General features: G+C 43.2%; 1 protein-coding gene across 1 annotated transcript in view; it reads right to left on the reverse strand.

The window, feature by feature from the left end:
* The window catches only part of LOC126334666 (zinc transporter ZIP10), a 246350-nt gene that overhangs the window by 62395 nt on the left and 156988 nt on the right, over positions 1-26967 (reverse strand). The window lies entirely within an intron of this gene.

Consider the following 26967-nt stretch of genomic DNA (forward strand, 5'->3'; position numbering starts at 1 on the left):
CATGATCATTTTACACAGGTCGTCCTGAGCGAAGTAAGAAGTCTGTAGTCACTAACAAGAAACCTTTGTTATGCTTCGTACAGCTAATTCAGAAACAATACACTTATCGAGGCTTACTAAGACACTCACTGGGAGTGACGAAAGTTATACACTGTATAAAGAAAGAGATGGTTGCTTGTGGGATTGAAGGGACCAGACTGCTACGATCATCGGTCCCAAAAGAAAGAGACTTTATGTGGTTGTACCCAAAAATTTTATGGCTACGCTTCTCTCAGTGACGGACACGTTGCGAAACGTGGGACATCTCTCACAAGATAACTGACGATTCTCACGGTAAACATAGCGTCATCACTATACCCTGCCATTCTGAAGTTTAAATCTCCTCTTACATTGTCCCTTTGTACGTTATATTTCACTTTTCGTAAATCAGTGCGTACTGTAACTTCGCCGGAGTGGTTCCTTAACCGTAAAAAAGATGCTCATCTTGGACTCTTAAAAACTGATGTTAATGGAAACCGCTTTGGATTTGTAAACTGTGAAAAATTTCTTCCTGTACTGCATAGTGAAATACTAACACAATGGACCTTTCAATGGCCTGATATATCACAAACTGTTCAATGAGTTTTCTTCCCTTGACCAACAGCTGCTTCAAGAGAAAACATAACATCGCAAATGAGTTTCAACGACTAAAGACAAAAATCGTTGACATCCCGTTACATATTCGTCTATGGTTTTCCAGACTATTTACCCCGTTGCTATACTTTTAATAACTGGGATGATCCGAAAATAGCTCCTTTTGCTTTGTTGAGGACATAATGTCGAACGACTGATACAGAACTACATAATAGTGATTTAGTCCGGTTTCAGATGAACAGTCTTCAGCACGTACAATAGTAGTGGATGAAAGGCACCGTAAGCTACAAAATGGTGGTAAGGTGTGGTTGACGACTGTGTTTTTCGCAACTCTACCTGGGTATTTCATCCGTAGTAGGTGAATGAAATTAACTGGAATGAAGTGAATGGAATCAACTGGGATGACGCCAAAGAAACGCAGTGATACAATTTAATAGAATTCCATTCAAAATTCCAAAGCCATAAAGTAATAAATATGTCGCTACAATTGAAAGTATGCCGGTTCCGCTTTTACGAATGGATGTCGCAGATTTATTTCATACGCCATTGTATTTCACTGTCTTCATAACAATTGATTCCATTCCATTCATTTCAGTCCACTGAATTTTCAGACGGTCGCTAAAACCACAGCATTCCACCAAATACTTACCCCAGTGGTGTTACTTCCACTTCCGTCGGAGAACTCTAGAAGTAATAGGAGCAAACTTCCATGATTTTCGAACATATATTCAGGCCTGGAGGCATGCAGAGATAACTTAAACGGTAGGGCGACTGCTAAAGAAAAGCTAGCAATCCGGGTCATAATCTAGGTCGGGTACAAATTTTCGCTTTTCAAGGCGTTCTCATATTGAATGTATGGCATGCGTGTCTCTTTCAGTCTACAGAGATTCCCATCAAAGTAGATATTTTGACAATCGTGCACTGGTTTCTGTGCCACTCTGACAGCAGTCGGAAAGACGATGGTGAGGGAACATAGCTCCATTTATTTTTCAGATTTTGCCATTATTGTCATATCAAGGCTCTAAGGTAAACTCACAGTTCGATTCTAGCGTAAGGGCCGGCGAGTCCTAGAGGACACGGCATGAAGCGCCCGTATAAATAGCTCGGCAATAGTTGAGTTCCCTCCGGAGGCTGTTTGCCGGTGCCTCGTCCTTGCTTGCTCTGCCAGCTCCATCGTGGCAGGCAGGCGCTCATCCGGCATCTGTCACCTGCGCAGTGGTAACACTTTTGGTCTTTTGACGAGACAGAGTGCAAGAATCAAATATAGAGGCGGTTAGAAAGGAAGGACCCTCACTGTGACAGAAATTCGACATAGGGTGGAAAAAGTTTGTTTTAAAACTCACTATACCGGCCTGGACAGCATTTCATGCTTGACGGTTATGTCATAACCATAGTTGCAGTGAGTCGCTGCAGATGGATGTAGGGCCAGGCACCGGTCTGGCATGGTATAACTTTAAAAATGATTCTGATGCGTCTCAGAGATACGCCACACAGGACATACGAAAGGCCACTTACCTTTGATAATCATCTAACATACAAGGAGCTAAGCAACCGAATTAGCCAGTCTAGCTGAGATCTTTCACAGATCTGCCGTCCTGTGGAAAAATCTACGAGGTCTAAGAATAAACAAACACAAATCTGCAGCTGAACCTCTAGTTCCTATTGAGGCTCGAACTGAGTATTTCGCCACGCCGATCTCTTTACTTTACCAACGCACAAGAGAGCAAACCATCGATTCCTTTCAGGGTAGATGTAGGGCAAAATGCATTCTTGTACTTAGACATATATATCTCCAAAAATGTTGCACCTGTAATAGTAAAACTTGAGACTATTATGTACAACATAATGCTTGATATTCTGTGCAATATTGGTTTTAAAATGCACATAGACATACATTTTAAAAGAATTTGAAGTTTTAATTACCATTGTTTCTATAATGTACCTTTTCTCGTAAACTAATCAAGCAATAAAAATGGAATTTCACAGTTTATATCTGCATAAGAGGCTAATTAAGCGTGCGGAACAGATTTTTCAGTTTTGTGGAACTGCTCTATTTTTCTCAAATTTTAAAGGAGAAGTTTTCTCAAAGAAAAGACAACGGAAAAGTGCTGCACAGGATTATTCAGTAAGTAATTCTTAAGAACTGTGCCAAATTTCAGGATGTTACCTTTTATATTTCCTGAGAGGTACATTATAGTTCAAAAACGTCAGTTTACAAAAAAAATGGCTCTGAGCACTATGGAACTTAACATCCATGGTCTTCAATCGCGTAGAACTGAGAACTACTTAAACCTAACTAACCTAAGGACATCACACAACACCCAGAGCCAGTTTACAGTAATTCGCTGTTTATTTCAATTTTTGACAATATTGCTATACCTATAATGACTAATGCTGTCCATATCCGTAATGTTTATTCTCTTCCTCGCCTTCCTGGAGTAATCGCTTCCCCTCCCTCCTTTGCCTAGCCAACTTTTGCATTTTTTCTTCTGCTGCCTGGGCTTTGCTTAGTCGCACTTCATTGATGCTTGTATCTTCGGTGCGAATGCACCTGGATGGAAGCCTAGCCTCTGTACGCATCTACGTTTCCACTACTGAACACTAGACAGGCCTCACATGTAGCTATCTTCACAATAATTGAGGACACAAATACTGTTTTTGAACAACACATCCATATACGGTGATTTAGCTCTCATTTGTGTTCTGTGATTTCGCATGTACACATTTTTTCAGCAGTTCAGGATAGGCTAGGTACCTGAGAGTTTGTTCTATAACATCCAAAACAGCCAAGTGGCAAACCATGTTTGTGGGTTACGGCTTTCCACTGGCTTCTGCCTGAAGATATTTGCACCATGATGTGTCACAAAGGGAATGTTGAGGATTATCATCTGTGAAAATTTGTGAAAGAATACTGCACCACATGGCTTGCTGCATTGATTTCACACTATTGGAGCTATCGCTGATAGCTTTTCCATAATATATTTGTAATGTGTGAATTTCCTTGTCTGTCAGTCTGTTAACACGTCTCAGTGGCTTTCCATTTTCTAATTTCTTGAATTTAATTTCTTTCTTCAATCTAAGAATCGCTTTTGAACATGTCTCACACATTACAGTTTTTCTATTTTAGTTTGTGAGCCATAAGCATCTCCGTATAATAGTCTCAAATCTCCATCACCTAAATACTTCACATGCATAACGCCATATTGTTCAGCTATCCTTTGGAATATTGCTTTCATCCCAGCTGCTTCTATCCCACCACTTGACATCTGGTAATTTTTGGTGCACTCTTTATTGTGTTCCTGCTGCCACCTTTCTTCTTCACTGCAATCATTGTTCTTTCTTGTGTCGTACTGATAGCAATATTTGCTCATTACTTTCAAGTCTAAGATTTTCCCTCTATCGACACTAATGACAGATGGTGCAGCATGGATTGATGCATGACTGCTCTTCATCCACGTTCCATCACAAGGGACACACAGATCTGTCTTCACTACACAGTGCCCTTCTTCCTCTTCAGTGTTAATTTCTACAGCTTGCTCAACAGCTGCTTCCACGTCCTCCTTGCACTAAACTACAAGAGCACTGAGGAGCGTTCTGTCGTAATCACTGAATCTAGTCACTGGTGCAGGCAAACATCAATCGTATGGGCAAGTATTTATAAGTCAGTTAACCTAAGTACACTGGAAAACTGGTCTTTGGCGCTGTACATAATACCATCAATTCCTTCATTAATTTTCTTCTTTGATAAATTCTGTGAGCCGGCCGCGGTGATCTAGTGGTTCTAGGCCCGCAGTCCGGAACCGCGGGACTGCTACGGTCGCAGGTTCGAATCCTGCCTCGGGCATGGATGTGTGTGAAGTCCTTAGGTTAGTTAGGTTTAAGTAGTTCTAAGTTCTAGGGGACTGATGACCACAGAAGTTAAGACCCATAGTGCTCAGAGCCATTTGAACCATTTTCGAAATTCTGTGACTTTGTCGAAAATTGCTTTTCACACTTAGGAACAGCATCTGTCACACTGTTATTTAAATTTGCTGTACCTTTTACATGTGAAATTCGACATTTCCTCACTTTTTTGACTATGCGCCCACCGTTAAGACCCATTTTGAACAAAAACAAATGTATCTAAACTAACAACCGAAGTACATGTTCTTTTTTTAAAAAAAAAACACGTTGTAAACATAGGGACACGCAAAGACAATTTTTCTCATAGCCTCCCAGATTCATCTGCAGTTCGTTTGAATTGTGTGAACGAAAAATTAACGCACAAAAATTTTTAGAAAGTGTGGATCACAGAATAGAAAGAGGAGCAGTGGCAGGTGCAGACGCCCAAACGAACTTTTTTAAAACTTGTATATAGCCAGAATCCTATTGCGAAACTTTGCGACATTATTCTTAAAATATCAGTCTAATAAATTATGCTATAAAAATTCGATTTTTTTAGCAATTTTGTCCCACATCTGCCCTTCAAGTGTCAGTGGTTGGTGGTAACGAAAGTTTTTTTTTCTGCAGCCGCTAACCCTAACACGGTCAGAAAGCCAAATGCGCGAATTCAATCGGCAGCTGGCAGCAATGATAATATGACAGTGCAAATGATCAATTTTATCGTCGATCCTCTACTGCTCAAAATAACTGACTTTTTGACCTTTCTCTGACATCCACCATCTCCCCAACAGTCTGGAAGCAGGGACGCATAAAACCATTACCAAAGAAGGAATCTGCCGTACAGCTTTCCATCTACAGGCCCATTTTCATTCTACCAGCATTATCCGAGGCTTCAGAATACATAGTTCACAAACAGATTACTAATTATTTAGCATCAAATAACATTTTGGACGAATACCAGTCCGGTTTCCAGCAAAAGTGCAGTGTGACGACCGCTCTTATTAGTGTGATTGGGGAACTGAGACAAACTATGGACAAACAACAGACTACTATTACGGCTTTTTGGATTTCAACAAAGCTTTCGACTCTATCAACTTTTACATTCTACTTCTAAGCTCCCAAGTCTTTGAAAAGAGCACAGGTAACATTCATCTAAAAGAAGAATAGTGGAAGTGATCCAGTTAACTACTATCCAATATCCTTGACATCAATTTGTTGTGGAGACTTAGCACACTTTCTGAGCTCAAACATAGTGAGGTATCTTTAATAGAATGACCTTGTTAATGCTGACCAGCATGGATTCCGAAAAAATGGATCACGTGAAACCCAACTCGCACTTTTCTCACATGACATACTGAAAGCCTTGGATCAAAGCGGTCAGATAGATGCAGTATTTCTTGATTTCCGACAAGCATTTGATGCTTATTATCAAAAATACGATCACGTGGGGTCAAGCGAAATTTGTGACTGGACTGAGGACTTTTTGGTAAGGAGGACACAGAATGTTTTCTTGGATGAAGAGTCATCGTCAGATGTAGAAGTAACTTCGGGTGTGCCCCAGGAAAGTGTGTTGGGGCCCTTGCTGTTCATGTTGTATATTAATGACCTTGCAGGCAATATTAATAGTAACCTCAGACATTTCTCAGGTGATGCAGTTATCTATCGTCAAGAACTTTCTGAAAGAAGCTGCATAAATATTCAGTCAGATCTTGATAAAATTTCAAAATTGTGCAATGATTGGTAACGTGTTTGAAGTGGTCAGAAACGTAAAATTTTCCACTTCACAAAATGAAAAAAATGTAGTACCCTATGACCATAATCTCAGTGAGTCACTGTTGGAATCGGTCAACTCATACAAATATCTGAGTGTAACACTGCATAGGCATATGAAATGGAATGATCACATAAGTGTAAAGAAGGTGGTAGACTTTGGATTTGGTAGAATGCTGGAGAAGAGCAGTCAATCTACAAAGGAAATTTCTTGCAAATCACTCTTGCGAACGTTTCTAGATTATTGCTCAAGTGTTTGAGACTCATACGAAAAAGACTAACAGGGGATATTTAACGTATACAGAGAAGGGCAGCACGAATAGTCAGAGTTTGTTTGACCCATGGGAGACTATCACAGATATTCTGATGAAACTGAACTGGGAGACTCTTCAAGATAGATGTAAACTATCCCCAGGCAGTCTATCTAAGTTTCAAGAACTGGCTTTAAATGATGACTCTAGGCATATAATCCAATTCCCTACGTATCTTTGTTCCATTAAAGTATAATCAAACTGAAATCGTCTTTTGTCTGGTGCCTCTCATGTGAACCTTCTTTTAAGAGAAACTTGACATAATGTGTTTGTAACAACCATATCATTGTTATTGCAGAAATATACCAAATTTTCACCTCTTTCATCGGTTTCTCCCAAGACAAATTTTACCTGTTGTCTTACTGCCTGCATGGGGGTCCCCTCTACTGTATTAAAGTCGTCCGTAATAGCGACACGCAACCAAGTAAAACACACAGAAAAACACTACAAGAGCGCTCCATCCCTTGACTTGATGCGTAGAATAAGCAGCAGGCGATCAGGACGTGGATTCAGTCACACTTCTCAACCAAGTGGCCTTACAAGGGCTGAGTACAGCCCGCTTGCCAACAGCGATCGGCAGATCCAGACGATCAACCATGTGAATGGTAGTCAACCCCAACAGCTCTTAAATTCGGTGGTCTAATGAGTACCGGTGTTGCCACCGCGACAACCATTGGCGACTCCTACAACACTAGATGGGAAAAATGACCTTTATTACACATTATTAAAACTGTCAATGACTCAGAAAGGAGTTAGATATAGAGCAACAGAAATTTTGATCATCTGTCCAATTACATAAAATATCTGACCTGTATCAAAGTAAGTTTGAAACCTACCCTAAACTCATTTCTCCTGAGGAACTTTCCTTCCAAGAACGAATTTTTATTTAAAAAATGGTAGCTTGTGAGAAAAAAAGGATTTAACTTTTAAGTGTAGTTGTAACAGCGCATTAATGGGCATAAAAATAACATGATCATTATGTCAACATTTATCACGCAGATTTCATATACATAGGCTGAAAACTGATTCGTTCCACATAATTGAGATAAAATAATAGTTCAAATGATCTAGAGAACATGTAACTGACAGACACTGGCGGTGAAAATAACGCCAAGACAGAAACGAAAAGTGCTGAGTGTACACAGGGCGTTAATTTTGTCAACAGCACAAGACCTGTTCGAGAACAGTTTTCCACACAAGCTACTTGCAGGGTGGTTATAACTAAACTTTCGCTGTTTGAGCCAGTGTAGACGGAAGACTGTTTACCGTGTGGGTATCCAGTTTTTAAGTATTGATGTTCAGACTATGTGCTGCAGGATTTGCGGTATTGTGAGTGTTAGTGTAAGGATTTGCCGTTAGGCGCCGACACTGGTACTGCGACGCAGGGTTGAAACAAAGGCGTCAGTGTGCATTACGGTTCTAGACAGTCAACATGGGTCTGGATAGGTGGGCAGGGCTTTACTCGCAGTGTCATCAAAACAACAATAGTGCTGCTGCACTTCGCGAACATCGACGCAATAAAGGCACAGGGAGAGATTCTCTTTCCGGTACTTCGAATTAAATGGCGATTGCGGATTATTCCTGAGAGAGGCCGACGGCCAACTGCGCCACATCTTGTTAGAAGTTACTGTTGGCTGAGAATGAGAGACCCAACCTGCGATCTGAAGCAGTCCACGAGCTGTATCACAATAGCTGAACATTCCACGGTCCACCGTTCGAGAAGTGCTGCGATCAGTTGCCAAATGGTATCTTTACTACGGTTCCCGGCTGTCGTGAATGCAGACGGTCTTCACACTGAGCAATGTCCGTAACCTGGAAAGTAACCTTGGTCCGGATTTAACAAATGTTACCCTCTCATGTGGAAATCAAATTGTGCTTCTTTGAATGGTTTATTCGTTATTTTCTCTTCCTTATGTTCTTATAAATGTTTCCAGATTGTTTCATTGACCTACAATCACTTGTTTTTCATGGTGGCCGTTAGAAGTGCCTGAAGTTTGATTATAACCACCCTCTGTATGGCGCCTCCTCCCTTTTCCCTCTTACTCCTTCACCCGTGACTGACTGCAATACGCACTGTACTATACAAATATTGCCCTTGGGCCCCCGCTAGCGCCCGTCTCATCTTGGAATCCCAAGCGGTCGCTACTAATTGTGGTACGTTCTCGACAGAAATCTTACATTTGAATACATTATGGGAGTGGCAGTGATCAATATGTTACAAATATTTGCTATTAAAAACAGACTTGATCACGATTTATTTATCAAGCTGACAGGTTTAGAGCACTACTGTGGCCATCTTCAGACCATTGAGTAGGAACCTCTTTCGTAGCGATTCTACAACAGAAAGAGGTTCCTGCTCAATGGTCTGAAGATGACCACATTAATGGTTGAAACCGGTCACCTTGATAAATAAATGGTGATCAAGACTGTTATTAATAGCAAAGAAATTTTACAGTTCCGATGCCTCTGGCACCCTTCTTAGCTTAGCGCGCCAAGCGGCAGCTTATCTCTTAAACCAGCCCTGCAACAGTAATTGGAGTGAGTGAATGGAACAAACTTCTTCCAAAAAAACTCACAGCGCATACTGCTCTGTTGTGCGTTTTGTATACCGCCTGGATAAGCGGCGCATGGTGGGAATTTAAGGAGATGGGACCTGGATAAACTAAAAGAACCAGAGGTTGTACGGAGTTTCAAGGAGAGCATAAGGGAGCAATTGACAGGAATGGGGGAAAGAAATACAATAAAAGAAGAATGGGTAGCTTTGAGGGATGAAGTAGTGAAGGGAGCAGAGGATCAAGTAGGTAAAAAGACTAGGGCTAGTAGAAATCCTTGGGTAACAGAAGATATACTGAATTTAATTGATGAAAGGAGAAAATATAAAAATGCAGTAAATGAAGCAGGCAAAAAGGAATACAAACGTCTCGAAAATGAGATCGACAGGAAGTGCAAAATGGCTAAGCAGCGATGGCTAGAGGACAAATGTAACGATGTAGAGGCTTATCTCACTAGAGGTAAGATAGATACTGCCTACAGGAAAATTAAAGAGACCTTTGGAGAAAAGAGGACCACTTGTATGAATATTAAGAGCTCAGATGGAAACCCAGTTCTAACCAAAGAAGGGAAAGCAGAAAGGTGGAAGGAGTATATAGAGGGTCTATACAAGGGCGATGTACTTGAGGACAATATTATGGAAATGGAAGAGGATGTAGATGAAAATGAAATGGGAGATACGATACTGCGTGAAGAGTTTGACAGAGCACTGAAAGACCTGAGTCGAAACAAGGCCCCCAGAGTCGACAACATTCCATTGGAACTACTGACGGCCTTGGGAGAGCCAGTCCTGACAAAACTCTACCATCTGGTGAGCAAGATGTATGAGACAGGCGAAATACCCTCAGACTTCAAGAAGAATATAATAATTCCAATCCCAAAGAATGCAGGTGTTGACAGATGTGAAAATTACCGAACTATCAGTTTAGTAAGTCACAGCTGTAAAATACTAAAGCGAGTTCTTTACAGACGAATGGAAAAACTAGTAGAAGCCGACCTCGGGGAAGATCAGTTTGGATTCCGTAGAAATGTTGGAACACGTGAGGCAATACTGGCCCTACGACTTATCTTAGAAGCTAGATTAAGGAAGGGCAAACCTACGTTTCTAGCATTTGTAGACTTAGAAAAAGCTTTTGACAATGTTGACTGGAATACTCTCTTTCAAATTCTGAAGGTGGCAGGGGTAAAATACAGGGAGCGAAAGGCTATTTACAATTTGTACAGAAACCAGATGGCAGTTATAAGAGCCGAGGGACATGAAAGGGAAGCAGTGGTGGGGAAGGGAGTGAGACAGGGCTGTAGTCTATCCCCGATGTTATTCAATCTGTATCTTGAGCAAGCAGTGAAGGAAACAACAGAAAAATTCGGAGTAGGTGTTAAAATCCATGGAGAAGAAATAAAAACTTTGAGGTTCGCCGATGACATCGTAATTCTGCCAGAGACAGCAAAGTACTTGGAAGAGCAGTTGAAAGGAATGGATAGTGGTTTGAAAGGAGGATATAAGAGGACCATCAACAAAAGCAAAACGAGGATAATGGAATGTAGTCGAATTAAGTCGGGTGATGCTGAGGGAATTAGATTAGGAAGTGAGACACTTAAAGTAGTAAAGGAGTTTTGCTATTTGGGGAGCAAAATAACTGATGATGGTCGAAGTAGAGAGGATATAAAATGTAGACTGGCAATGGCAAGAAAAGCGTTTCTGAAGAAGAGAAGTTTGTTAACATCGAGTATAGATTTAAGTGTCAGGAAATCATTTCTGAAAGTATTTGTATGGAGTGTAGCCATGTATGGAAGTGAAACGTGGACGGTAAATAGTTTGGACAAGAAGAGAATAGAAGCTTTCGAAATGTGGTGCTACAGAAGAGTGCTGAAGATTAGATGGGTAGATCACATAACTAATGATGAAGTATTGAATAGGATTGGGGAGAAGAGAAGTTTGTGGCACAACTTGACCAGAAGAAGGCATCGGTTAGTAGGACATGTTCTGAGGCATCAAGGGATCACCAATTTAGTATTGGAGGGCAGCGTTCAGGGTAAAAATCGTAGAGGGAGACCAAGAGATGAATACACTAAGCAGATTCAGAAGGATGTAAGTTGCAGTAGGTACTGGGAGATGAAGAAGCTTGCACAGGATAGAGTAGCATGGAGAGCTGCATCAAACCAGTTTCAGGACTGAATACCACAACAACAACAACAACAACGGATCTGCTAATGTGAACTGCTTTTGCAAAATAGCCCGACAGTGAAGGATGCGAGTAGGAACAGGAAAAGGTGAAGTACTTCGATACTGCCTGTAGATTTTACAAGTTTACGATAGGTACAAATATGGGTACATAAATGGTTACTTCACTTTGGCTGAGATAAGCACGTAGGTGCGAAGCCGTGCACGTATCAAAGCTAACAGCTACTAGAATGCGTTTCATTGGCAGGACACTTAGAAGATGCAACAAGTCCACTAAAGAGACAGCTTACACTACACTCGTTCGTCCTCTGTTAGAATATTGCTGCGCGGTGTGGCATCCTTACCAGGTGGGATTGACGGAGGACATTGAAAGGGTCCAAAAAAGCCAGCTAGTTTTGTATTATCACGTAATATGGGAGAGAGTGTGGTAGATATGATACGCGAGTTGGGATGGATGTCATTAAAGCCAAGACGTTTTTCGTCACGGCGAGATCTATTTACGAAATTTGAGTCACCAACTTTCTCTTCCAAATGCGAAAATATTTTGTTGAGCCCAACCTACATGATCATCAAAATAAAATAAGAGAAATCAGAGCTCGAACAGAAAGGTTTAGGTGTTCGTTTTACCCGCGCGCTGTTCAGGAGTGGAATGGTAGACAGATAGTATGATTGTGGTTCGATGAACCCTTTGCCAACCACTTTCATGTGAATTGCAGAGTAATCATGTAGATGTAGAAGTTACAAAGGCAAAAGCTGTAGTGGCGCGCCCACTATGAAATAGAAACAATGTTGCTTGGTCGTCTGCTCGTGATCTGGAGCGGCGCTCGTAGAGCTGCGCAGCGCCGGCTGGAGGCCGCTGCCGTCCGTGTCGTCGTCGTAGTGCCAACCTAAGAACTAGTACCTAGGCCGTGGCATCGTAGCTATCGATACGACAGTGCGTATGTGTCAGTGTAATACAGGTACAGAGATAAATATGAGAAGAAGTCAAACGAAATGCGATTACTGTACTCCGTAACGAGCGACAGGTGCGGCATATCAAGATACACGAAAAATAATTCTGACCAGCCTCCGAAATGTTGTCGGCGGATTACGGGTTCGCGCTGTATAAAGCTTTAATGAAAACCTACTCCAATCTGAGTTTTAATAAGAACAATTTTCTGTTAGAAATTTGGAAACTTTTTACTTGGGGAAGTGAGCTTTCCGTCCCATGTTTAGACATTTGCTGTTCACCGTATGAGTACTAGTGATGGGAAAAATCGAATAAAACAATCGATTTAGTCGACTGTAGTGTTATATATCGACAGGATTATTACTTACTAATTTCTTTCGAGTGAAACCAGTCTGTTGGAGCAACACTGTCCGTTTTAGTTTTGCATATCATACCCACGAATACAAAACTTGTTACATTTTATAGCCTTTAAAAAGTGGCAGGTATAGTATTTCACAGGGTTGACGAATTACTATTCACATTCACACACTGGTACTTCAGATTCACAGTTATGCGGAGCTATGTTCGCACTGCTCTGGACAGCTGGAAGCAACAGTTGGGAGTTGCCGATTACCCAGCGCCATCAGTTCTGAAGATAAACATTCGACCGTTTTTTGGCATTGTTAAATCATTATCGTTGACTGCACTCTGCTATCCCTTGTCTTTACCGTTATTGTCCTTTCGATGTATCCCTCTTTCTGCGTGCCAATAAATATCTTTTAGTTCAATTTTTCATCCATGTTTATCAATAGGCGTTTCCGTAACAGTGACCTTCGTATCTGGACCAGAATGGTCAAACACTCAGTACCGTGTGAACAGAGGTAATCATATAACTGGATTAACTGTGAACCACGAGATAAATTCAATGCGATTACAGTACTGCAGGGATGGTTCATATTATAAAACTACATTAGTTAAAGGAATACAAGGAAAATTAACGGATGATAAGTATTTCTCCCATAAAAAAGAAATTATTCCGGCACGTGACAGAAGACACTTGAAGAGCAAGTGATTGTCACCACACAATTTACAAAAATTGTATCGTGTGTATCCTGTTCACATCATCTCAGCATTTACCGAAAGAGAATTGCCAGTGGTGGGTGCAAAGCACTGGGGGGAGGGGGAGGGGGAGGGAGGGAGGGAGGGAGGGAGGGAGGGAGGGAGGGAGGGAGCGAGGGAGGGAGGGAGCGAGGGAGGGAGGGAGCGAGGGAGGGAGGGAGCGAGGGAGGGAGAGAGGGAGGGAGAGAGAACTTCAGTACTTTTAAACAAACCAATAATTGTTCTTTTATTTAAATATAAATTTATAATGGAGCATTAGAGATTAGCCTTTTGAAATCAAGAAGAAAAACATATTTAATGACATAAATACGTAACATTTGTATTCAAGTAAAGAAATACATAAATTTTTAAAATATATCATTTTTTTAAATAGAGGTTTTTAGTCACCTCCCCTTAAGGGAGATACGTTATTTGTCTCTGAAAAAAGTTGGCAATCCACGTTATGGTTCATGTAAACCGAAAATCCTGAAAAGGTACGTAAATGAAACTACTTAAACCCAGAGAGTGAGTGAGAAACATACAGCTGAAGTAGCCTCGGAGACTAGTTTCACTGGGTGGTTTCATTCGACTGAGGAAAAAGACTGAACGAAAAACAATTGACTGGCCAACCGTTTGCTGAGCCTCACGCCTGATCAGGCACTTGCAGCTCTCTGAGCGTCCCTGGACAGCCGGCGGACAGACAGAGCAGAGCAGAGCGCGGCCTCGCTTGTCCAGCCCAGCACGCCCATCGCTTATCGATCGGCCGTCCGCGGGCCGCGCTTCGCTTTCTTCAAGCGTCCGCGGGCATAACGACTCGCGGATCCGCCCTCACCGCTTCCGGAACCTGTCTGCACTCTTTTCGAGACGCTCCACTCTTCCAAACTTAAGGATTCTGGCGGCAAATCGATCACACTGACTTCGGTCCAAGTACAGCCAAAAGCAGCTCGATGACACCAGCATCTCTGCTCGATTAGTTGCACCTCCCACACACTCGTTTTCCTGGAAGGAGGAGTTGCATTTTCACTGTCATAGAGAGCCTGACCCCGCCTACTTGTAAAATGTGGGTCACAAACAGAACTTCGAACTGTAATGTCGCCCGAAGAACGAGATGGCAAGGTTAGGTTGGTACCTCGCGACGGAACCACAAGTGAACAAAGTCGCTGCCAAAAGCAACGACGAATGAGCGACGGTGGCGTAGACATCCATACGCCACGGCATCAGCTCGCTTGCTTATTAGTCGACCACAATATTACTGCACTTTGTAAGGGATCCGTGATCCCACGAACATAGATATTAGTATCCGATACCCAGGTTGATAGTAGGCAGACGGGAATCGACTGTCGAGCGCTGCAGGAGGCAGTGAGACTAGTGTCGAGTGATCGGTAGTACTGGAGAGACGAGCAAGAATGGTGGTCGAGTGGGTAGTAAATGGTAAATTCACCGGAGGGTGCCAAATGATCGCCTCCCCCTGATCGTCGTGGTGTTTACCCTCATTGATACCGATTCGCGAGTGATATGAAACCAAAGTGACAAATGCCGAATCACGTGTTTCGCGTCAACTGCGTCGGCCAGCAACAACCATGGATTGTAGTGAGGATTATTGTGAATGTAAACCATCATCATTGCGGGTGACGAAGTACTCAAAATCAGCAACCAATAAAAGATATAACCGTAATTAAACGTGTAAGACGAAGGTAGCAACTAGCCTCGGAATTTGTGTGTTAGTAGAAAATACATAACAATCTGTACATCGCAACCTTTATGATCTTTAATAATAGACAAACTTTCAATCATTAACTATTCCGTCTCAGAGCAGCCGCACTCGGTTGACATACCCCCGAAACCACAGCAGGAAAACCGATAGCTTTTCATCCATTAACCACACGGTCATATAATTATAATAATTAATTGTTTGGCGACTTCGGTAATCACACAAAACGCAATAAAGGACATGACGGGGGTTCAACTTGTGAGTGAGAGCGTTTAAGTTGGCTTATTGTGAGTCATCGCATAATCGGAGTTGATAGTATACGCACAACTGATCTGGATTAATTTACATTGCGATGCGTTTTTCTTATTCACCACTATACTTCTTTACTGTAACGTCACCGGGTGTTTCCGAAACAGCCAAGTGCAACAAAGTCGTGGCTGAGTAGTTCGTCTGAGCGCAGTACCGCTCAGTCTACTCAGCAATCTCGTGGAAGACGACATAGTCTCTCTACCGAGCCAACAGTGCGACTATTATGTGAGAAGTGACTTTGTGTCATGTTCTGTATCAAGTCAGATGTTAATGTTCATTGACAGTAACGTTACTAATGACATTCCTGTGGGAACGGATTGTAACAAAGCTAAATAGTTGATGTTCTAATGGAGTGATCTAATATTTTGCCCGTTGTAATACCTGCAGCTCCCTCCAGGACTAAAGCTAAGAACGCACCACTGTAGCGAAGAGTGTTATTTCGTCCAGTACAACAAAAACGATCACGCTCCATTTCGTACTCCAGGGTTATCGATTCTATAGTTACATTGTATGAAAGCAAACTGTCACTGGGATTAAATTCATCAAAATCTCGTAAACTGTCTGGAAACTGTATACGATATCACACGAGTGACTGCAAAAACTTTGTTTTCGTAGCAAATAAACAAATCAGCTGGCGCGTGCAAGACTCAAAACAACAGAAATGAACAAAATAACCATTATCGTATTTTTCGGTTTCGGGCGCACTTTGCTTAAGAGTGTTGCACCAGACACGTTTGGATTTTACTGACAAAGCACCATCAGTGGTAGTTATGCAAAATAGCATATGTAACACGATTTACATTTTGATTCTTCTAGATTAAAAACGATTTGTTCTTGTGTATGAGACTGACTTACGACCTTTAGTACTTCTTTTTACATGTTTTGACAACAGATTAATATAACATATTATGAAATTTAGGTAACAGATATCAGATCTCTTCGCGTGTCACATCCTGTTATCCCCGCACAATTCCGTTTGTCCACGATAGCTTGAAGATTTTACTGGTGCTGCCAGAAACGGAGGAAATCGGCACTAGTTGAAAGGTATTCACTGTCTCCGAGCGCTGCCAGCGTTAAGCAGCCCCAAGACAGTAAGATTACTGTTCACATTATTAAAGTAACGTTGCCAGGACTGTGGGAAGCAGCTAATGCTGCCTTTCCCTAACTGCTCCTGTCGCCTCGGTAGTCCTAATCCGAGGTCTAAGCACGTGTGCCATTCCCGACAGTCAACGCGAGAATCGTCAACTTACAGTGGACAAACAGTACTTTACTCCTCTTTCCTCCAGCCGCCTCACCTACAATCACCACTGCACTTCCACTCCACTTCAACCCTTTCCAATCACTCTCGACTTCCTCTTCCACCTTCGTTATTTATTTCACTACATCACATCTTTATTGAACTCTAAAAACATCTCTTCTAATTTTCACACACACACACACACACACACACACACACACACACACACACACACACACACACACACATACATATGCAAGCTCGCGAAAGTATTCTTAAAATCATTATATTCACATTGATGGTATTACTTGCAACACACACGAAAAGCAAATGCACAGAATACCACAATGCTGAATGTGAAACACGTGAGACCACAGTAAAATTTCTATAAGAGAATTTATGTAGTTTCCTACAGTGCAGTGAAATGCAAACAACGTAAATGAAGAAAACGTGTCGTTGAAAGTCGAAAAATCATGATGCTTGTAGAAAGCAAAGCCGGCCGGAGTGGCCGAGCGGTTCTAGGCGCTTCAGTCTGGAACCGCGCAACCGCTACGGTCGCAGGTTCGAATCCTGCCTTGGGCATGGATGTCCTTAGGTTAGTTAGGTTTAAGTAATTATAAGTTCTAGGGGACTGATGACCTCAGATGTTAAGTCCCATACTCCTCAGAGCCATTTGAACCATTTTGTTGAAAGCGTAACCAGACCAAACGTTTTCGACTGCAACGTCTCCTATCAACGAGGGAAAACCTTTTGACGGCAAATCAAGTAAAATGGAACAATAAACGTCGTAACTACACCACCTTCACAAAGAAAATTTTTTTATAATCTGAATGAATCACAGTTTACAAACGTATTATGCACCCTGTATTTACAGAAACACCATCGATAATGCTAAGACAATGGAAGCAAAATATGTTTGGTGTATCCGTGTTAAAGTGCTGTAGCTTTAAAACATAGATACAAAAGATACGTAACAGGTTTTGCAGAACATGTCCATCCAAACATTTTATAGACAAAACAGTGTTTTAACCCTTCTAACAGAACTGCAAACAAGAAGACAGCGCCAAAACTAAAACATTCTGTCGTTTGCAGACGCCAAGCAGTGTGTGAGGTAACAAGTATCAAATACCACTCCAAGTGCGTCAAAGATGGTACCGGAATTGCAAGTCTCCGTCAGACGCAGAGGGTAGTCGCGGGGGATTTGGCGGACCCAATGGCGCACGCCCGCTGAGCCGCGCCTGCGACAGCTCAGAACTACGGGCGCCCTATGCCGCCGGTACGTAACGCTGCGCAGGTGCCGCCTAGTTGCGGCCCAGACTCCATCTTTGGTGCATAGAGCCTCATCCTTGTTGCTACTGGGATAGCTGGACACTTACAGTGTGTAAACCTTTAGATGGCAGACCTCTCCCTAGTCCTGAATCGGTAGAAGTCGGTAAACGTCGGGAGGCTTCGGTAGGCACGCAGTTTCGACTGCTGCCAACATTACGTAGCTCACTGTGTTGTACAAGGCAGCCATTGTCGTCTGCTTCGTTATTGTTTTGCGCTGTACTGTTCTGCTTGTTTTTATTGTGCAGTTGTACTAAACATTATCAAAATGAATGAAGAGGCAGTTGCTGGCCCATCTCGGGAGTCGCCAACAACCCTTACCAGTAGGCCTACGGTTAGAAGGAAACCAGTATTACGTAGCGATGCTCGCAAAATTATCGGATGAATGGTTTGGGAATGTACATGACGATTTCAGTTTCGTTTACGAACAACATTTAAAGCGAGTTTTACTTCCAAGCCCTTCATTTGCTTTCGTGTAAGCATGACGCGCAATTTGTAGTGCCAGCACTGCAACTGGAAGGCGTGCCTCGTCTCCTCCTCCCCCCCCCCCCCCCTCCGGCTCCACTCCCCCTCGCCAGCCAATGCTTGCTTCCTCCTCTCCCCGCACTCCCCTCACAACTCAGCAGTCTTACAGTTAACACACTGTATTTCTTGCTGCATTACTTGTAACGAGTCTTTGTACACTTTGAGAAATACAAGCTAATTAAATCTTCTGTTGACTACGTTAACATGTTCGCATTTCTGCTTCTGTCTATCTTTCCTACACCTCAAGTTGCCACAGCACCTCTCCTTACTGTTGCTTACCAAGCTGTACTCAACAGTATGAAGCATATTTCATGTCACACTACCAACACAAAATAACTTCTATTGTCATGTAAGGCAGAACAATAATGAAGATCCAACCCCCCCCCCCCCCTTACACACACACACACACACACACACACACACACACACACACACACACACAGTGGCTACTGAAGAGCTGAAAAATGTACGGGTAAAAGGAGAATAATTGAACTGTATGTTGCGAAACGGGAACATTTTCTTTAGCTTCTCTGCGGAATCACGGAAATTATAGTGAGCTACAATATCTAGGAGATGGTAGTTTCTCCTGTCTTGAAAAGAAACACATCAGTTCGGCAAGTTTTTTGTACTATCGATACGTGCCCAACATGCCCAGAGAGAAGTTAACGACGAGTTTCAGCATCAGTTGCCTCACGCATTCGCACTTTATTACGGGATCAAAACGGCCATTTTTCGGAACACCACAAATGAGAACGAATAACTACTGGAACGCCATGCAGGCTCCGGAGATAGCGGAAGAGTGTATAACTGACGAGAATAACTTTTCTTTCATTGTTATTAGACTTTACTTTCTAAGAGGAACGTCGTATTAATTGTTATTTTACGACATGTGATGTCCTTTGTTCAATGTTTCTGCTGCATCTGGCATTCACACGAGAGGCGACATCTTAATAGCTGGCACTCTGCCGACGATCTTGTACCACGTCTCATTAAGCTTCTGAAGGCAAACTTTCTTAATTGTGGAAACGATGCAACCAATGACTCTAAGGTAATGAAGTCTAACTGACTAGTAGCGATACTGCATGGAGCAACTGTACGCGGGAACAACAATACTGTGCTCAGTCACCTGTGTCCGTGCATACGTATAACCACTGCTGGGTAAATCCCGCTTGTAGGTGTAGCACGCGATACGGTCTTTAGTAGTACGGGCACATGTTGCTTGAGTATGTTTCATTAGGTTCCCATCACGTAATTTTAGCAGCTCTTGACTGCAGCTGGCTTACATAAAAGAACATACCTGTTTTTACACCCTCAATAAATTTTTACTTTCTCTTCGGTCCATTTCAGTCTTGTTCTAATTGATTTTCTGACGGGCTTAGAGGCCTCAAAGCGTCGACGATTCCTGTCGGACGTAGATGTGCAACAGACTATTACGGAGCACAACTCAATGTTTTACCAAATGGCTTTCTTCAGCCTGGTGCGACTCTGGGGTGATTGCCTCAGTGCTGACGGGGATTTTGCCTGATTGGCATGCCGATTCTGGACTGCACGACCCTCGAACGGAAACTTTTTGATCGCTGCTCATAAAATGTAACGTTCTGTTCAAATCATATTAAAATTCGGATCGGGTAATACTCCACTGCGTAAGTTCTTCTACATGCGCCTGAGGTGTTATACAGAGCGATAGTCATAAAGTTAGAATTACGACCCCGAAAAAAATAGCTATCTAACTCTAGTTGGTAACATCCCCCAGGCTGGAGCTAAGCTATGTCTCCGCAATATCTTTTATTCCAGGAGAGCTAGTTCTGCAAGGTTCGTAGGCGAGCTTCTGGCAGAATTAAAGCTGTGAGGACGGGGCATGTGAGTCGTGTCTGGGTACCTCAGTCGGTAGAGCACTTCGCCTGCGATAGGTAAAGGTCCACAGTTTGAGTCTCGGTCCGGCACACAGTTTTCATTCGGGACTTTTTTATTTAACAGCTTAATGTCTGCGGCCCTGGTATAGACTGAAATTCCCGCGCTGTAGTGCCGTAATACCCTGCTATAGGACGTAAAGCAAAGTGATGCAGCCCAGTGATAAGGTGGAGATGGATTGCGGAATTTTGTTTCGGTTCATCTAGCAGCGTTCTGTGCCTCGGGAATTTCAGTCTATAACCGGGACTAAAAAAAATGGTTCAAATGACTCTGAGCACTATGGGACTCAACTGCTGAGGTCATAAGTCCCCTAGAACTTAGAACTACTTAAACCTAACTAACCTAAGGACATCACACACATCCATGCCCGAGGCAGGATTCGAACCTGCGACCGTAGCGGTCGTGCGGTTCCGGACTGTAGCGCCTAGAACCGCTTGGCCACTCCGGCCGGCATAACCGGTACTGCATACATGTATCTGCTGACAAATAAAAAATTATTTATTATGAATTTATTATTATTCCCTAGGTGCAAATAAAAATTTTGACTATTAATTGCATAGTGTCGAGACGATAGCTTGTAATGGAATATGTAATATGTAGTTTCCAAGACGTGCTTCACTCGTCATGTAAGTACAAACATTGGCATAAATGTGAATTTTTTTGTATATGGTGGATTTTAACAACTTACAAGCATCAAAGGATTGATACATACGTAGACATGAAAAGTGCAGCATGCTGCACTTTGTGTGTATATTTTTACTTGTGACAAACCTGGTTCTAATTTTATTTTTGACAAACCTGTGTGGAATGTGCAGTATAATCTTCACTAAAATGTTAACATGACACGAGTAACGAACGCACCATGGAACATGAAGTACAAGTAAAACAGTGTTTGAAGATCTGAAGATGACCGCGTTACCCGTCGAAAACGGTCAACAAAAAGTATTTTTGAACACGATATTCGCTACGTAAAAAATAAATTACCGAATTTTACTGGGCAAGTTACATGCAAAGATAAGCAATAATTAACAAACGTCGCCGCGCGGTTAGAGGCCCCATGTCACTAACTGCGTGGCCCCTCCCGCCGGATGTTCGAGTCCTCCCTCGGGCATGGGGCTGTGTGTTGTTCTTAGCAAATTACTTTAAGTCTAGGGACGGATGACCTCAGCACTTTGGTCTCTTAGGAATTCACACATATTTGAACATATTTAACACAGGTCACAAACTACTCATTCTCGTTATCTGTGTTACTGCTTTGAAATGTAAGTAATAAAATTTATTGTTACTTAGAGTAAACTGCTGATAACGAACGACCAAATTTCCATAATTTCGAAATCCATGATATCAACTTTGTTAAACAAATTTATTTGGTAATAAATAGATTTCTGAAATAGTAGAAAATATAAAAAAATATTTCACGGTAACTCTAATGAACACTGTATTCTTTAAAGTATTAATAATCAAGGAAAATAAGGAAAAACTGTCTGCTTTGTGACAAATAACTATTTTCTTTTACGTATCTTGTTGTTATACCACATATGTAGATGCGCTGACAATGTTTAATACTCAAAAATAAATTTTAATCAAAGTATGTTATGTTACGTTAACCGGGGACGTAGAAAAAACGGAGAGGCTCCATCCCCGCCGCATTGGGCCACAACCGCACGACGACTACCGCAGTCCACTTCACCCCTCGGCCGCCCCACACCGAACACAGGGTTATTGTGCGGCTCGGCCCCCGGTGGACCCCCAGGGAACGTCTCACAGCAGACGAGTGTAACCCCTACGTTTGCGTGGTAGAGTAATGGTGGCGTACGCGTACGTGGAGAACTTGTTTGAGCAACAATCGCCAACAGAGTGTAGCTGAGGCGGAATAAATGTAACCAGCCTGCATTTGCCGAGGCAGATGGAAAACCGCCTAAAAACAATCCACAGACTGGCCGGCTCACCGGACCTCGACACTAATCCGCCGGGCGGATTCGTGCCGGGGACCGGCGCTCCTTCCCGCCCAGAAAATTAAAGTAGACTTCCTGCAAGAAATAAATGAAATAGCCCACACGCGAAACCAAATTATAAAGAACACATTTGATCACGACTCGATTCTGTCCAGCATTCCGTCCCATTTCCTGTCACTCCAGCTTCTTTCTCATAGCTTTCCAATGTCAAATCTTTCTATCGATCTATCGATAATTACCAGCGAATCGTTTTAGTTCGTCTCCCGGTGTTGCGCACCAGCGACAATGACGGGAATCGTCCCCACGGAACTTCTTAATCCGATTCAAGGTACGTAACCATTCTTTGTTTGTCCACGTAACTTATCTAAAAGAATGAACGAAATTGCCAGCGCGACAGGTGGGTAAAGAGCAGAGTGGGCGTGGCGAACGGCAGCGGATCGTGAAGGCGGTGGTGGGCACGCCGGCCGCGGCTGGCGACCAGCCACACGGACACGGCCACGCGCCCTGCCCGCCAGCAGAGGGCCGCTAATGGCCGTAAATCAGCGCGCCGCGCTCGACTGCAGCTGCAGCTGCCGCCTCCGCCTCCGTCAGCCGGGCTGTGCGACGCGAGCACGACGCGCCGCCACTGCAGGCCAGCCGACACCTGTCAGATAGGTCTCAAACGCCACACTCCTACAACGTGCAGTCTTGCTCAATCTAAGTACGCATAACTGGCGACCACTCACTTTTAAAATATACATTTATTTCCGTTAATTAGTTTCCGGCCCTTTCTAGGCTCTTCTTCAGATGCGGCAAGCAGAAATCTCGCATTTTTTGTAGCATGAGGCTGGGTACTGGCTGCGTGACAAGACAAAAAACACTTTAATGTACACCTGAAATGTATTCGCAGTTGCGAATACGGACGTCCATCAGCTGTATAACGGAATGACGACAGTAAAAATTTATTCCGGACTGGAACTCGAACCCGGATTTTCCGCTTTACGCGAACTGTTTCCTTAACAGCCGTACACAATTCAATCCATCCACAAACTTATACTTTTCGTCGTTCATGCGTCACAACCTACAACGGGGAGCGGATACTTTACGCCCAGCGCAAAAGAATTAAAGAAAAAATAAATCTCATTACTTGTTGTTAACTTTTATTTCGTGATGCGTAAGTAGGGTATAGAAAAAAATATCTAACCCGCGGGCCCCATGTGCCCCAAAGCAAGTTTCAGTGAGGTCCAAAACTGAACGTCTATCACACGATAGACAGAAAGATCCATAAGTAAAGTATATTATGAGCGGCCAAAAATTACTAGTCTTCTACCAATGTGGTTCATGTAAACTAAAAGGTTGGACACCCCAGTCTAGAACCTGAAAATCTATTTAGTTCAATCTGAGCAGTACCAAAACCATTTTCCGCAATGCGTACACAGAGAGGTGGGATACACAATGACACAAAAATAGATTTCGTTAATTGTTGTTAAGTTTTATTCACAACGTACTATTTAAAGATACATAGATGCGTAAGATTGCTCCAGAACTTGAAAATATGGTTTAACACTAGCTATGAAAAGTTACATTTGTTACTAAGACTTGAAATTTTTCAGCTATCTGTTACTGAAAAAGTCAAAACAATTACAGAATGTGCCATAAGAAATGATTAAAAAAATACATATTTTTAAAAATATAGATTATATAACTAGATCACAGTATTTTCAAAATGTTGGCATAAAGAACGCCCCGCCCTTTTGGTGTCGAGAGAGTTAAACCATCCCATTTTTTAGTTTAGTTGTGCCAAAGGTCTCTCGGCAACCATTGACCACATATTGGGTTGGTTCAAATGGCTGTGAGCACTATGGGACTTCACTACTGAGGTCATCAGTCCCCTAGAAGTTAGAACTACTTAAACCCAACTAACCTAAGGACATCACACACATCCATGCCCGAGGCAGGATTCGAACCTGCGACTGTAGCAGTCGCGCGGTTCCAGACTGTAGCGCCTAGAACCGCTCGGTCACCCAGGCCGGTCGAACACATGTTTACATTCGGTGAGAAATGGCTCTGAGCACTATGGAACTCAACATCTGAGGTCATCAGTGCCCCAAATCGGTGAGAGATCTGGACAAAGAGCTAAACATGGCAACCGGTTATCATTGTTTGTATCGAGGTAGGCCGCAACAGGACGGGCAACATGCGGCCTTGTGTTATCTCGTTGAGCGATAAGGTCACGGATTTTTCCAAGATAGTGCACAAACACTGGTCCTAACATGCCAGAAGTGCAGTGGTAGCTGGCCAGATTACCGCCAAATGGCACCGCATACCATTTCACCAGGTACTGGGCCCGAATGACGATGACGAATGCAATGTGGCAACGTGGCCTCCACACGCTGATGTGTCCATTGTGGGGTTGTATGCCGAATCAAGACTCACCTAAAAAAAAAGTCGTGATGATACTCCTGGGTTCAGTGTTGTTGCTGGACGCACCATTGTCGGCGAGTGTGTCCCTGACGTTGCAACAATGGTCGGTGCTCCAGATGTCGCATTCTCCTCCCGCTTCCTGACTCGACTGTACGATACTTCACGGCCGAGAGGGCAACGTTTGTCGTCTCGGACGTTTGTCGAGTGTGGCCACTGAAATCCTACAAGGCGTTAAGTATGGACCACTTAAACCTGTCATCTCTATATCCCCGTAACAAGTCTTCCGACGTCGACCAATGCGAGCAGAAATATCATACAACGACAAACCGCGGTCTCCATTGACCACCATCCTGCCGCTCTCGGGTTCAGACACCTGCAGCGAGTCCTTTCTCCTTACATGAGGCATAACACGGTCTTCTTATAGACGACAGTCAAGTGCGACATCTGAATGAGGGAACTGCCGCCTCTACCTTTCCTTTCATACACTTCCTGATATCTCGTCGGACCTCATTTTGTCGGGTGTAGTGCAGCAACTCGACGTGGCATCCACTCTACAACTAGTTGGAAGTCCCTCGCAGAAATATTGAGCCATGCTGCCTCTACGGCCGTCCGTCATTGCGAAAGCGTTGATGATGCGAAATTCTGTGCATTAACTGACCTCTCGATTATGTTCCATATACGTTCGATGAGATTCATGTCGGATGATATGGGTGGCCGAGGCTTTCACTAGCATTGTCCAGAGTGATTTTCAAACCAATTGCGAACAACTGTGGCCAGGTGACATGGCGCATTGTCATCATAAAAATTCCATCGCTGTTTGGGAACAAAGCCCATGAATGGCTGCAAATGGTCTCATTGTAGCCCAAAATAACCATTTCCAGCCAATGATAGGTTCAGTTGGACCAGAAGACCCAGTCCATTCCATCTAAACAGAGCCCACACCATTCTGGAGCCACCACTGGCTTGCAAGGTGCCTCGTTGACAACTTGGCTCCAAGGCGTCATAGGCTCTACCCTACCAACAGTTCTTACCAACTCAAATCGGGAGTCATGTGACCAGACCACGGTCTTCCAGTCGTCTACTGTGCATCCGACGTGGTCACGAGCCCAGAAGGGGCCCTGCAGGTGATGTGCTGTTAGCAAAGGCACTCGAGTCGCTCACCTGCTGCCATAGTCCATTAACGCCACATTTCGTCCACTGTACTAACGAATGTATTCATCGTACGTCTTACGTTGATTTCCGCGGTTATTTTACGTAGTGTTGCTTGTCTGTTAGCACTGAAAATTGTACACAAGTGCCGCTGCTCTCAGTCGTTAAGTGAAGGCCATCGACCAATGCGTTGTCTGTGATAAAGTCGTAATGTCTGAGATTTGGTATTATCAGCACACACTCGGCAATGTGGACCTAGGAATACTGAATTCCTCAACGATTTCAGAAATGGAATACACTTTGCATCTAGGCGCACTTCCATTTCGCACTCAAAGTCTGTTAATTCCTGTCGTGCTGCTATAATCGCGTCAAAAACCTTTCCACATGTACCACCTGAGTACAAATGACAGCTCCACCGATGCACCGCCCTTTCATACCTTGTGTGAACCATATTACCGCCAATTGTATATGTGCATATCGCTGTCGCATGACTTTTGTCACCTCAGTGTACAGAATTTAGATGGCGTGAGTCGCTCCCAGTTCTTGCAATCGTGCTGATACGATACTGATCAGCAGAGTATAATGCCTAGCCGGCCGGGATGGCCGAGCGGTTCTAGGCGCTACAGTCTGGAACCGCGCGACCGCTACGGTCGCAGGATCGATTCCTGCCTCGGGCATGGATGTGTGTGATGTCCTTAGGTTAGTTAGGCTTAAGTAGTCGTAAGTTCTAGGGGACTGATGACCTCATATGTTAAGTCCCATAGTGCTCAGAGCCATTATAATGCCTAATATGCTCCTCCTACAAGACCGCGGGTCACGGATAAGAGATTCGGGAGACAGCCCTTTATAAGGAGTGTTCCGCAGTCACGTCTGCAGTATAGGCCTTCCTTATTCCCCAACTTTGCCGTGCAACTAAACATGAAAAAGGGTATTCAAATCGCATAATCATTAGGTATTACGATCGACAGGCAGTTCCGTGCAAGAAACTATGTTATCTGAAACACTGATTTTAGTAATATCACCACAATCCTCGAATCGGAAAATCTACAAAACTTAGACGAATGGAAAAACTGGTAGAAGCCGACCT

This window comes from Schistocerca gregaria, chromosome 2, assembly GCF_023897955.1.
Source record: "Schistocerca gregaria isolate iqSchGreg1 chromosome 2, iqSchGreg1.2, whole genome shotgun sequence".
NCBI classification, from domain to species: domain Eukaryota; kingdom Metazoa; phylum Arthropoda; class Insecta; order Orthoptera; family Acrididae; genus Schistocerca; species Schistocerca gregaria.